The 15,324-nt window shown below is 40.7% G+C and overlaps 1 pseudogene; it reads right to left on the bottom strand.

The window, feature by feature from the left end:
* Window positions 1-2,347: 2,347 nt before the first annotated feature.
* Window positions 2,348-6,984, bottom strand: LOC119535495 (annotated as a pseudogene).
* Window positions 6,985-15,324: the final 8,340 nt, after the last annotated feature.

Raw genomic sequence — 15,324 nt, 5'->3', positions numbered from 1 at the left:
ATTATGCATAACAATATATTTAACAGGAAAAAGGTGCCTGAGTGGCAGGGGCTTGCATGCAAGTATTGGGAAAATATTTTGCTATGTGCTCTTTTCTCAAAGGAAATGTGGTAAAGGTGAGCTGCACTCAAGGTTATAGCAGCCAGAGCTCGGCATGCTTCCAGGGTGTTCCAGGAAGGGATGTCTAAGGAGGGCGGGGAAGGACAATCCCTGGTTAGGTAGGAGATGCTATATGTATCACACAACATTGTGGCAACTGAAATAAGCCAGACACAAAGAGACAAATATTGTATGATCTCATGTATATGAAATACCTACAAGAAGTAAAATTTGTACAGACAGATGGTGGTTTACAGGTTAATGGGTACAGGAGGGAGCAGGATGGTAAGACTTATACCTTAATGTGTAAATAGTTTCTGTTTGAGTTAATGAGAAAGGAGAAATCATGGAAGTGATGGTAGCAGAATATTGTGAATATAAATTACTACTACTAAAATTGTATACTTGAATATGGTGAAAAAGAGAAATTTTGTGCTCTATGTCAGTTACTACAATAAAAATTTTTTTTTAAAAAGTCTTAGGATCACTCATGGTGAGGGAAAGGGTCAAAATCAAGATGACGATAAGGGATCAAGGTAAGGGATCAGGTTCAAGCTGAGGTTCAGCATCAGTGTCAGTGAAGTCAAGGTCAAGTTCAAGGTGAGGGCGAGGGTGAGAACATGTTCAGGTTGGTGTTAGGTGAGAATCAGGAACAGGGTGAGGGTAAACTTCAGATTAAAAGGTCCACAGTCAGATTGAGAGTCAGAAGCAGTGTCAGAATGAAGGTCAAAGTCAGGGTCAGGGTGAAGGTCAGGTTCAGGGTGAAGCCCAGGTTCAGATCAGTGTGAGGGACAGGGCCTGGCTGAGGGTGTCAGGGAGAAGATCAAGGACATGGTATGCATGAGGGCTGAGCCTCAGTGTCAAGGTCAGGATCAGAGTCTAGGTGAAAGTCTGGTTGAAGAGTCAGGGTCAGATTTACGTGACTCTCAGTTTCAGGATGAAGGTCACATTAGGGGTCTGTATGAGGGGTCATGGACAGAGAGAAGCTGAGCACCAGCTTTAAGGCCATAAAGTGTCCAAGGATGAGGTCAGGTTTGGGTTAAGGTTCCAGGCCAGTATCTAGGTAAAGCTCAGGGTAATGTTAGAATGAAGTCCAGAGTCAGGGACTTGGTCAAGGAAAGGGTCAGATTTAGGATCAAAGTCAGGATGAGAGTTGGTGTCAGGTTCAGAGTGAAGCCCAGTGTCCAGATGAGGGACAAGGGAGGGTCGGTGCAGGGGAGGGTTGGGGAAAACATGAGGGACAAAGTCAGGGTCAGGCTGAGACTCAGTCAAGGGAAGGGCAGATTCAGGGTCAAGTGTGGGTTGTGGTCAGAGGAAGGGTCAGTGACACGGTCAGGGAAAGCCTGAGTGAGAGTGAGGGTGATGGTCAGAGCTACACTGAGGTTGAGGGTGAAGACCGGGTTGTGGGACAGGGTCAGGGAGAGGATTAGTGCCAGAGAGTGAGGCTGATGTTCAGGTTCAGTGTCAGAGTGAGAATCATGGTGAGGAGGAGTCAAGGTTGGGGTCAGGGTAAGGGCCAGCATCATGGTCAGGGTTAGTGAGCCAGCGTCCCTGTCAAGTTCAGGATCAGCATGAAGGTCCAGTCAGGGTGAGGATGATGGTCAGTGTTCTACTTTGCTGATGCTGCTGGAATGCAAAACACCAGAAATGGATTGGCTTTTATAAAAGGGGGCTTATTTGGTTACACACAGTCTTAAGGCCATAAAGTGCCCAAGGTAACACATCAGCAATTGGCTACCTTCACTGGAGGATGGCCAATGGTGTCCAGAAGACCTCTGTTAGCTGGGAAGGCATGTGGCTGGCGTCTGCTCCAGAGTTCTGATTTCAAAATGGCTTTCTCTCAGGACGTTCCTCTCTAGGCTGCAGCTCCTCAAAAATGTCTTTCTTAGTTGCTCTTGGGGTGTTTGTCCTCTCTTAGCTTCTCTGGAGCAAAAGTCTGCTTTCAATGGCCATGTTCAAACTGTTTCTCATCTGCAGCTACTCTCTCAGCTTTGTGCATTCTTCGAAGTATCCCTCTTGGCTGTAGCTCCTCTTCAGAATGTCACTCTCAGCTGCAGTGAGTTCCTTCTATTTGTCAGCTCATTTATATGGCTCCAGTGATTTAATTTAGACCCACCCTCAATGGGTGGGGTAACACCTCCATAGAAATTATCCAATCAGAGTCATCACCCACAGTTGGATGGGGCGCATCTCCATGGAAACACTCAAAAGAATTACAATCTAATCAACACTGATAAGTCTGCCCACAAAAGACTACATGAAAGATAATGGAATTTTGGGAGACATAATACATTCAAACTGGCACAGTCAGTGTGAGGTTGAAAGTCAGGGATCCCTGCTTCCCCCTGCCCTCTCCCTTCTGCAGCACCACACACTGGCTTTCATGGAGGCAACTTTTTGAAATGCTCTGTTGCTCATTTATCTGCATGTCTACCTCCTTCACCTCCTTGGTGTCTCTAAGTGGCCTAACCATGTCCCCTCCACTAGATTATCAGTGCCATGAAACAAGGATCTTGGAATGTTTTGCCCATTAATTAATCCCAGGCACTTAGAAGAGAGCCTGCCACAGGGAAGGTAAACGTTTGTAGAATGAATGAACAGATGAGTATGCTCTAGAGTATTTCTGTAAAAGGGCACATCTGGAAATAAAACCAAACAAATTGTCAATAGTAGTTCTTTCTGGGGTAGAATTGTAAGAAAGCTTCTTGGTTTTCTTTATATATGTTCATATTGTTTTGATTTTTTAAAAACTGACATTGATTCCTTTAGTATCAGCAAAAATGGATCTTTCCACTTAGAAAGAATAAAAAAACTTTGGGTAAAGTGCCCACACCGTGATTGGTACAAGGTACTCAATGAAGTAGAGCTAGAGCTGAAACTCTGCTAACCAGAGACCTTCCCAGGAATCAGGAAGCCTCCTGGGGTAACCCTGCTCTCGTTCACACACCTAAACAGTAGAGACACACTGCAGGCAGAACAGCAGAGAGGGTCTATTCAACAGCAGCTTTAAAAGTAAGGCCTCCTTACATGGAGGGGATGCGTTTCCCCATATTCTATTTCATTCCTTTCCCACACATTTCTATCCTTTGATGCAAAAAAAATAAGGGGGGTGGGGGTGGGGCGGATTGTCCTATAGGTATTTAATCCACAACATTTGAGGGCACAGCCTGGAGATGCAGACACACAGAACAGTTGTAGAAGTGGGACAGCAGAGTTTCACTGTAGCCAATGAGGAAGCAGTACTTGTGGGCAGGCAGTTGCCTGAGCATCAGGGCACAGATCTCCACCTGGTCAGGCAGGCAGCCTGGGATGGTACCAACAGGAACTTGTGCAGGAAGATATCCTCCACTGTTCAATCCACAGCATGGTCCTCCCCGTCCAGGTTGTCTGAGGAGAGAAGGACATCACAGAAGAGTCAGCCCAGCTGCCTCAGGGACCCGCCAGACTCCACAGGTGACACCCACAAGCTATGGGCATCACCCCATGCCCCATCCCACCGCCTATTCTGTTTTCCTCTACCAGTGGGATAACAACAAAGCCCTTTATTTCATTAATTCTCAAACCAATCCTGCAAGGTTGATGATATCATTATACTTGTTTTACAAAAGTGGAGACTGAGGCCTGAAGCCACAGCACAAAAAGATGATCTGGCCCCTTTCCCACTCTGTCTTGGCTTATAGAAGCACAGGCCATCCTTTAGAGGCCACCAGCTACTTCTAAGTTTAGGGACACAAGCTCTCTCCTGAGAGGGCCTCCAGCAGAGTTGCACAGTGTGGTCCCTGGAGCCCCCTGCAACACTTACAAAACCTGTTAAAAGATTCTGCATACCTCACGCACAGACCTCAGAACCAGACCCGAGGAGTTGGGGGACAGGAATCTATACTGTAAATGTTTCCCAGTTCATCTCAGACATCCAAACTAAGAACCCCTCCCCACAGGCAGGAGCCAAACAGATATGTACTTGTAGACCAACAGTTGTGCTTAAATGGAAAATGGCATTTAGAGCACACTCATCTGTTATGTGATTCTAAAGGGGCCTTTAGACCTGTCATTGCCTGAGTTATCTTACATCTCAGTAATTTGAAAATAACTGATAACAATGCAAAATACTTCTTGTCTACAGACATGCTAATAATTTCTGTTCTTTGGAGCCAGTTTTGCATCTATTTCCAAATTCATTTCAAAATCCCTGATGTATATGTCTGGGCGTTTTCTCCTTTGAACCGTTTTATTAGATATCTCATTCCGCCATTAATTACTGTGTTAAACAAAAATCTTGGGCACATGTTCATTTTCTATTTGCTTGATATTCGTGGGTGTTTTTGTTTTTAACCGTCCTTTAACATTCTGAACAAAAGTGAGGGCTCCTTTTCCTGTGCCCCCTGAGGTGGGCGTGCTGCTGTCTCTGGCACGTCACTGTGGCCTCACCTGTGTGCAGCGACAGCCAGCCCTTACGGTGGGCGATGTAGTGCGATGTCAAAGCTAAGCCTACTTATAAGTATGCTGAGCAGTCACCCCCAGAGAACCTCTTGTGTTGCTCAGATGTGGCCTCTCTCTCTAAGCCAGCTCTGCAAATTTACTCACTACACTACTCCCATGTGGGACATGACTCCCAGGGGTATAAATCTCCCTGGTAACATGGGACATAACTCCCAGGGATGACCTGGTTGTCATATTGTGGGATTGAGAATGCCTTCTTGACAAAAAAGTCTATGAGGAATGAAACAAAATAAAGTTTCAGTGGTGAAGAGATTTCAAATAAAGTCAAGAAGTTATCCTGGAGGTTAGCTACTCTTACGTAAGCTTCATCCAGACAATGGAAATTGTCACATTATTCCAAGCCCCAAACAACAGTATTCCTGTAAACCCTAAGGAATACTCTTGGCTCTATCTATGACTCTATAAATGTTTTTCTTAGCAAGTTTATTTCATGAGAAACTTAAGCCCTCCAGATTGTTCCTATGTCAGATAAGCCTTGAAATGCAGAGGTACCAGTCCTTCCAAGAACATCAACTAATTTCATCCCTCTCCCCCATAAGGTCAACCCACCTTTCCAGCACAAAGAATTTTAAATGGTCATTGCCATATATTCCTGAAGATTGAGAGAATGATCAAATGAGAGGAAAGAGGTGTAACTGAGAAATTAGGAATTAATAAATGAGTATCTCAACTGACTCATTACATACATATTTCTTTTTTATTTTCTAGTGTATTTGAAGAGCCAGAAAGAAATGCCTGAAATTGTTGAACAGCAATCCAGTAGACTTTATCTTTATAATGATTGTATAATTATATAGCTTTTATCATGTGACCATGTGATTGTAAAAACCTTTTGACTCCCTTTATAAAATACATGGATAGATGAGTAAAAAATTAAAGACATGCATGAAAAAAGATAAGAATTTTTTAAAAAAAAAGGAATGAGGAAGATCCAAGATGGCAGATTAGGTGAGACAGAGCAAAATTCTCCTCCATGAAAAATACTAGATAAAGGACAGAAAGTACTTAAGAAGAGTGGTTCCAGGGTTCCACCTGCTGGGCAGGGACTTATACACCCATGGAGACTGTGTACTTGGAGAAACTGAGAGGCTGCATTTGGAGACAGGTGAGTGTTCAGTCTGGAGTGGAGAAAATGTTCAATTGTGGTGATGAATGCAAACTCTGTGACTATACTAGAAGACATTGATGTACACTTTAGATGGATTTTATGGCATGTGAATTTATCTCAATAAAACTGTTTTAAAAAGTGATCAAAGCCTAAGGATCTGTGCGACAAGATGAAGTGCACAAATATATATATTATGGCAGTCCCAGAAGGAGAGGAGAAGGAAAAGGAGGCAGAAAGAATTCTGGAGGAAATAACAGCCCCAAATTTCCCAAATCTTATGAAATACACAAATATACATATCCAACAAGCCTAACAAACTCCAAACATGTTAAACCCAAAAAGACCTACTCCAAGTATAAAATAATTAAAACGGCAAATGCTAAAGATGAAAAGAAAATTCTGAAAGCAGCAAGAGACAAGTGATTCATCACATACAAGGAATCCTTGATAAGATTCAGCATCAATTTCTCATCAGAAACCATGGATATATCAAGAAGAGGATTGTGGGAAAATGGCCAATTTGAAAGCTCCAGGGATCAGCCCCCCACCGAAACAACTATTGAACTGGCAGAAACTGTCTGAACCAACCACTTTGAAACTCTGTAGTCAAGGGGAACACCAATCAGGATCCAGGGATAATTGGGAGGAAGAGGCTGATAAACTGTGATAAAAACTGGTGAGATGCACCCTCCATAAAAGAGCTACCAACTCCCTTCTGCAAGCCATGTGATGGGGAGCAGTGGAGACTGGAATTCTGACTCCTGGCTCAACTTGCTAGTGCCAGTGTGGACAAAAGAACTAGTCCACCAAACTTTGGGCATGTGTATCCTGATCCTAGATCTCTTCCTTTCATGAGCTAATTCAGATTTCTCTGGACCGTCTTTGAGGACAGCCATTATTCCAATACCCCTGGAACAAAGGCAGCAGTGGAATCTTAAAGTCAGTAACCTTCCTCAAAATTAAGGAAAACAGTTGAAGGGCTGCTTAACTGGAAAGTGCAATACAAGAAAACAGATTCAAGAGCCATAGAAGAAAGTCCTGATATCCTTGGTGGCTCCTCCATAACACAGGCTGGAGCCAATTGCACTCCCATTTTGGGTCCCTGGCTTTGTTCCAGAAGTATCAGTATAGCCCCTGTGTGCATCATAGGTGGATGTGTGTCAGTGCTAATTTATTGAGTAGAAATATGAGACACTGTGTTGGGGAAATATCTCAGGCTTACTTTCCCAGAATTTGTTCTGATGGCAGAGAAACTGCTTGCAGACCAACTGGGACATTGTGAGAAACAGCTGGGGGCTAAAGACTAACTGCATTAAATCACTTCAAAGACCACCAGGAAGGGAAAGAGGTCTCTTCCAAAGGGAGTAAACGTCACATTCACTCAAAGGCTTGTGGCCTGTAAATGGGGAATTCCTGGTGCCTTTAGCAAGAACAGGCCCAGGAGAAGAAGCAGGATCCCTAGCTCTGGAACTAGGCAGACTCAGATAAGACAGGATACTGCACTTCCCAGTCTCCTGGGCTGATCTGCTTAATAGGAGAGCTAAGCTCTGAAGAAGACCACCAGCCAAAGCAGAGTCAATTTGACAAAAGGGTGAAAGGTGCTTTTTGCTGGTTTGTTTGAATGCCTGGCATTCAAGAGAATCTCAGTCATATCCCTTGTTGGGACATCCCAGGGACTAAATCCCAGGGTTTAATACTTTAAAATATTAAAATGTAAAATATGCAGCAAAAGCTTACAAGAGAAACAGTGAAAAAGGAAATGATTGCCCATCTAAAGGAACCAGATAAAGTCCAGAAACAGTCAAGGAAGAAGACCAGACTTTGGACTTACTGGACAGAGGCTTTAAAGTAATAATCCTCAATATGCTCAAGGAGATAAAAGAAAACTTTGAGAAAGAACTAAAGGACATGAGGAAAACAATGAATGGACAATGTGAGAATCTCTCTGGAGAAATACTTGAGTTGAAGAACACACAAACTGACATAAAAAGTTCCATAGATGGTTTCAACAGCAGATTGGAGATATCAGAAAAAAGAATCAGTGACGTTGAAGAGAAGACAACAGAAATGATTCACGTTGAGGAGCAGAAAGGTTAAAGGATAAAAAAGAATGAACAGAGCCTAACAGTCCTGTGGGACACCATCCAGTGTGCAAATATATTCATTATGGGAGTCTCAGAAGAAGAAGAATGGAGAATGGGGCAGAAGGGATATTGAAAGAAATAATGGCAGAAAACTTCCCAAATTTAACAGAAGAGCTGAATATGCGCATTCAAGAATTGTAACAAACCCAAAACGGGTAAAGTTTTAAAAACCACACCCAGACACATGGTCATCAAATTGTCTAGTGTCAAAGACAAAGAGAAAGTTCTGAAAGCTGCAAGAGAAAAGCAATGATTTCTGTATGAGGGAATCCTAATAAAATTAAAGTGCCAATTTCTAATCAAAACCATGGAGGCAAGAAGGTGGTCATATGAAAGTTTTAAACTGCTTAAAGAAAATAATTCTTAAATAAGAATTTTATATCTGGCAGGAATATATTTCAAAAATGAGGGAGAATGAGGAACATCACTCCAGGGGAATTAATCTCCCTGGCAATGTAGGACATGACTCCCAGGAATGAGCCTAGCCCTGGCAGTGAGGGATTGAAAATGCCTACTTGATCAAATAGGGAAGAAAAGAAAGGTAACAAGCTGAGGTTACAGTTGCTGAGAGATCCCAAATAGAGTCAATAGGTTATCCTGTAGATTTCTCTTATACAAGCTCCAGCTAGACATCCCAAATGGCCACAGTATGCCATGCCCTTACCAAAAGTAGTCCCCAAATAACTAGGTCCCTACCAGAGATTCTACAAAAGATGCACTCCTAGGTTTTATCTCTCAGAAACTTGAATTCATAAGAGTGTTCCTATATGAGACAAATCCTAAAACCCAGAGACAACACTTTAAGAACAATCAGATGCAGCCCGCTTTCCCATATTGTTGACACTCCCTTTCAATATGAACAGTTAGGGTGGTCACTGCCTAGACACCCCCGAAGATGGAGAAAGAATTTAAGTGAGAGGAAGGGGCAGCAACAAACAAGAAAAGATTTAACAAAGGTCTATGAATACTGAAACTTTATGTAAATATATACATGTTTTTAAATGGTGGGGGGTTGCAAGAGTTAGAAGGAGGTAGTTAATATGGTGGAACTGTAACTATAACATCCTTTGAAATTTGCTCTATAGCTACTCATTGAATTGTGCTTTGAAAGTCTTCACCTTTCTGTATATACTCTATATTGTATAATAAGGAAAGAACTGAAACTGGAAACATAACCCATAACAATTTTTGAAATTACCTGCATAACTGCTTGTTGAGCTGCAAATCAAAGTTAACACCTTTCTGTATGTATGGTATATTTTACAACAATGGAAATAGCTGAACTTGTGGAACTGTTTCCATGACATTCCTTGAAATTTGTTCTGTAACTACTTGTTAAACCATACTTTGAAAATTATCACTGTTATGTATATATACTAAAGTTCACAATTAAAAATTGAAAAAAAAAATAAGGGAGAGATTAAGACATTCCCTGATAAATAAAAGCTGAGGGAATCTGTCAGCACTAGACCTTCCCTAAGTAATGCTAAATGAAATTCTTCAGACAGAAAAATAGGGACATTACATAATGGATCAAAGCAGCATAAAGAAATAAAGACCTCAGTAAAAACAACCATATGGGCCTTTATAAATGCCAGTAATATGGTATTGTATTTTTTGTTATGTAACTCTTGCTTCATAAAGATGCTAAAAGTGAAAATGCATAAAAAGTATGACTTTGGACATACAATATATAAAGATAGAATTTTTAACAAGTACCAAAAAGGGAGGGGGGTGGTGGGATATAAGAATACTTTATGTGATTGTTATGAAAGATATGTTGTTATCAAAGCAAATGTGATTGTTATAGATTCAGGATGTTAAAATTTGATCTCATGGTAGCTACAAAGAAAATGCATGAAAAGTAACTTCTGAAAGAAATGGGAAGGGTTCAAAACAGTACTATACAAAATCCAAGTAAAAAAGGAAGTCAGCATTAATGGAAGAATTGAGGGTCAAAAAAGTATAAGATTTACAAACACAAAGTATATTAATAGCAAAAGAAAGTCTGGCATTATCAGTAGTTAGTTTAAATGTAAATGGATTAAACTCCCCAGTCAAAAGCTAGACATTGGCATAATGAATTTAAAAATAAATGACCCAACTATATGCCATTTACAAGAGACCTTAAATTAAAAAAATACATAGGTTGAAATTGAAAGAACGAACAAAATATAACATGCAAGTAGTAACCAATAGAGATCTTGGTAGCTAAACTAATATCAGATAAAATTGACTTTAAGTCAAAAACTGTTATGGAAGGGGGTGATTTCATAAACATAACAATGTAAACAGCTACTGAAAACTTCTCTCCAGAGATTCAGCAAAAAAAAGAGGACAATTCTGAATTGTTTGAATCTCTGGAGGAGGAAAAAGAGTGGAGGAAGACCCTGCAAATGCTGAATTGAAGGAAGAGATGAAATATGAGGAGTCATCTCTGCACCCTCCTCCCTTGGTCTTCATGAAGAAAAGGCATAAGAACAGCAGATGGGAACCCTCCCACCAGGGGCACAGATTTTGAAATCTGATAGCAGTGGAAAATATCTGAACTGTTTGATGACCTCATGGACAGGGGAAGACATTTGAAGGCCCAGATCAGTGGGGGACAAAGGGACTGAGAAAACATGGACAGAGATGCATTTCCAGCCCTGGGTCTGAAAACCCTTCACCCACACTTGAGGGAAGCAACAGCCAGCAGCAGTGCTCCCAGGCAGAGCAACCTCTGAGGATGATTAAGTTACCCCAAAACACCATCTGCTGGACAGTCTACTCATCCTGTACAGAAACTTAGCCCTGTTTGGGCTCAGGAAAGGGGAAGACCCAACTGTTAAAGCCATTTATTTGGGGGCAACACAAACCCAGGTCTTGCTAGCCAGTGGAAAACAGAGCACCACTGGAAGCCAGCAGGTTTGTATCACCACACACAGTGAACTTGCTGGTGGCCCAGTGTCCACTGTGCCTCCCTGTGGCAGGCCACAGTGGAAACCTGATTTTGGGGGAAGACTGAGGGTCACAGCCCATCTGACACTTGGCCAGGGAGAGAAAAAATAAAAGATAGAGATCAAAGTCAACCAACAAGAAAACCTTAGGTAAAAGAGAGAAAACAACCTCCAGAATAAACCAATCAAGAAAATCAGATGCCTAGACACCAGCAAAAATTCATGAGATAAACTAGAAAATGGGAAGATATGGCCCAGTCAAAGCAAGAAACTGACATTTCAACTGAGATTCAGGAGTTGAAACAACAGATATTCAAACAAATCTTTTAATTCAAATCAACAAGGTGGGAGAGAATGTTACAAAAGAGATGAAGGATAAAGAAGACACTGGGTGATCATAAGGAAGAATTCATAAGCTTGAAAAACCAAATGGCAGAACTTCTGGGAATGAAAGTCACAATAGAAGAGATGAAAAACACAATGGAGACATACAACAGCAGACTTGGAGAGGCAGAAGAAAGGATCAATGAGATGGAGGACAGGACATCTGAAATCCTGCACCCAAAGGAACCGATAGGGAAAAAAATGGAAAAATATGAGCAGGGTCTCAGGGAACTGAATGACAACATGAAGTGCATAAATATACCTGTTATAGGTGTCTCAGAAGCAGAAGAAAAGTGAAAAGTGACAGAAGGAATAATAGGGGAAATAAACAATGAAAATTTCCCAACTCTTATAAAAGACATAAAATTACAGGTCCAAGAAGTGCAGCATATGCCAAACAGAACTGATCCAAATATTCATACTCAAAGACACTTACTAATCAGATTTTCTAATGTCAAAGACAAAGAGAGAATTCTGAAAGCAGCAAGAGAAAACAATCCATCACATATAAGGGAAGCTCAATAAGACTAAGTGTGGATCCCTCGGCAGAAACCATGGAGGTGAGAAGAAGACATTGGTGTGACATATTCAAGATAGTGAAAAACTGCCAAACAAGAATCCTATATCTGGCAAAACTGTCTTTCAAAAATGAGGGAGAATTTAAAATTTTTACAGATAAATAGACACTAAGAGAGTTCATGAACAGGAGACCTCCTCTACAGAAAATACTAAAAGGATTGCTATAGAAAGATGGGAAAAGAGGAAAGAGAGGTTTGGAGAAGAGTGTAGATATGAAGATATTGGGAGGTGGAAGGAAGGTGGGGATAGGGCATTTGATGTTGAGGGAGCATACAATATTCTGGAGGATTGACTGTGTAGATCCAGGGATGGATAGCTCAGTGCTGAGTGATGGTAGCACAATATTGTGAGTACACTGAGAGCATGACTGTGAGTATGGTTGGGAGAGGAGTGTTGGTGGTCTGAGTGACACTGGGGGAGGAATGGAGGATGAAGACTCAGCCTGTAGCTTGGTGAAACCTAGAGTGGTCGAGTGTGATTAAATGTACAAATATAAGAATGTATTTGCATGAGGGGGCAGCAAGAAGGAATGAAGTTGTTAGGTATGCAACGAAGTGAAGGGACCATGAGGATAGTAGATTGAGTGGAATAAACCAGAAATAAAAAAACAAACACAATAATGCCTCACTAATATGGACTAATAACAATGTATAAACTCTGAGAATTGAATATGGGAGCATGGGTTATATGGGGAATGCTTGTGCAAAGGTTCCTAAATTGTAAGCCCTTACAGCAGTCATATTTATTCATAAGCTGTGACAGCGATTGCTAAATTTTGACATTCTGAGCTGTTTGTGTGTGATGTGGTTTTTTCCCTGGAGCTTCAGGTGTCTGTTTGGCACCTGGGACTCAGAGCCATATTTTGGCATCACCCCATGAATCAACAGTTAAAGAGGCTGAAAAGGAGATGAATATTCGTCTGGAGATATGAATGAAATGGACTTGGTTGAGATGGGGGTAGATCACACTAAAGGGTAGAGGATGATATTAACTGTGTTTTAAAACTTTGGCTTCTCTGTGGGACCAAAGGAAGAGATGTTTGTCTGGTGTAAAATCTAGATTTTCAGTAGCACACTATATAATTTAACTTGTATGGTCAGTTTACTCAAATACCATAATTACAAGGAAGCTTGACTAGAGACTGAAACCCTGTTAGTTTTCACAGGTTAGCATGAAGGCTCAAAACAACCCAGAGTAATTTGGGCAGAGAATAAAAAGTATTTGCAATGCCCCCTTGGGGGACTGTGGAACAATGTGGAAATATTAAACTTTCCCCACTGAGTAATTCCAGATAGTCTCCCAAGCACTGGGGACCAACAGCTTAGTAGATCAAGCCCTTGATCTGTGGGCTTGACCTTATGAAGCTTGTTACTGCAAAGGAGAGGCTAAGCCTACTCATAATTATGTCTAAGAGTCACCCCCAGAGGGCCTCATTTGTTGATCAGAGGTAGCCTCTCTCTGTAAGCCAACTCAGCAGGTGAATTCACTGCCCGCCTCTCTACAAGGGACATGTCTCCCAGGGTATAAATCTCCCTGGAAATGTGGAACCTGACTCCCAGGGATGATCCTGGACCCTGCATCATGTGATTGAGAAAGACTTCTGAACCCAAAGGGGGAAGAGAATTGAAACAAAATTATGTTTCAGTGGCTGAGAGATTTCAAATGGAGTCGAGAGGTCATTCTGGAGGTAACTCTTTTGCATTATATAGATATCCCTCTTTAGTTTTTAGCTTATTAGAATAGTTAGAAGGAAATACCTGAAGCTGTTGAACTGCTTCTTGATTCCTGAAGGTGATTCTTGACTGTGTGATTGTGAAAACCTTGTGGCTCACACTCCCTTTACCCAGCGTGTGGACAAATGAGTAGAAAAATGGGGACAAAAAGTAAATGAGTAATGTGGAGGTGGGGGTATGCTACCTTTTGTGTGTTCTTTTTACTTTTATTTTTATTCTCATTTTTATTTTTTGGAGTCATGTAATGTTCAAAAATTGATTGTGGTGATGGATGCACAGCTATATGATGACACTGTGAACAACTGTTTTACACTTTGGATGGTTGCATGGTATATGAATATATTTCAATCTAAAAATTTAAAAAAAATGAGGGGAAGGAGGGGTATGGGAGGTTTTGAGTGTTCTCTTTCACTTTTATTTTTACTTTATTTTTATTTTTATTTTTTGGAGTAATGGAAATGTTCAAAAATTGATTGTGGTATTGAATGCACAACTATATGATGAAACTGTGAACAACTGTACACTTAGAATGATTGTGTGGTATGTGATATATTTCAATAAAATTACATTTAAAAAAGTGTTATGAGAGATAATTAGGGACACTATATACTGAGATGTCAAAAAGACATAACAATTATAAATATATATACACCTGTATTAGTTATGGTTCTCTAGGGAAACAGAACCAACAAGAGATATCTGTAAATATAAAATTTTATAAAAATCTGTGAGTGTGCATGAACCCAAATTCCATAGGGCAGGCAACAAACTGGCAACTCTGATGAAGGTGTTCAATGAACTCAGGAAACGCTTTGTTGGCTATCTGAGGAAGAAGTGAAGGTCCTCTCTCTTTTTTCCTTAAAAGTCTTCAACTGACTGGATTAAATCCAGGTAATTGAATTCTCTCACTGCAGAAGACATGCTGTTTGTTGACGTAATCAGTCACAGATGCTGTCAATTGACTGATGGTTTAATAAACCAGCCTTCTGTTTTATTAACCAGCCAGAAATGCCTTTACAGTAATGGTTAGGCCAGTGCTTGATTGACCAGACACCTGGACATCATCCCCTTGCCAAATTGACACATGAACCTAACCATCACAACACCTAAACCAGAGCCCAAGAATATATGTGGCAAATATTGACAGATATGAAGGGAGAAATAGATGGTTCTACATTAATATCAGGAGCTTTCAACACGCTACTTTCAATAATAGATATGATATGTAGACAGAATATCAATAAGGAAATAAAAAGCCTGAACAGTATCTTAAAAGAGCTAGACCTAACATAAATATATAGAACACTTCCACCAACAGCAGCAGAACACATTTTCTTCTCTAGTGTACATGGATCACTCTCCAGGAATTGCAACCAAGAAATTAGGATTTAAGGAGTGACTATGATATGTGATTCATATCATAGTCAATCACTATATATGATTCATTATATAGATATTCCTTTTCACTTTCTGGTATATTAGAGTACACAGAGGGAAATACCTGAAACCTGAATGGTAATCCAGTTGCCTTGATCTCTCATAATGGTTGTATAGCCTTTATCTTGTGCCCTTGCGATTATAAAAACCTTGTGACTAACTTTCACTTGTTCATATGCAACCAGTTTTTTGAATTTAAAGTCTTATGATCACTAAACACAGCCCCTAATGTTTATTAATGAAGGGTCTTGGGTCAGCCCAGAACTAACCCACCCCAAATACATAGTTATCTTGATAATTGAAGCTGGATCTAATGAAAATGGGCCTGCCTGACATATGCAGTAGATTAGACTTTAACCTACAAGTCACCTGTACTTAATTATAATACTAAAAATCATGCC

This window comes from Choloepus didactylus, chromosome 5 (genome assembly GCF_015220235.1).
Source record: "Choloepus didactylus isolate mChoDid1 chromosome 5, mChoDid1.pri, whole genome shotgun sequence".
In the NCBI taxonomy this organism is placed as follows: domain Eukaryota; kingdom Metazoa; phylum Chordata; class Mammalia; order Pilosa; family Megalonychidae; genus Choloepus; species Choloepus didactylus.
This window is presented reverse-complemented; position numbering and strand designations above follow the sequence as displayed.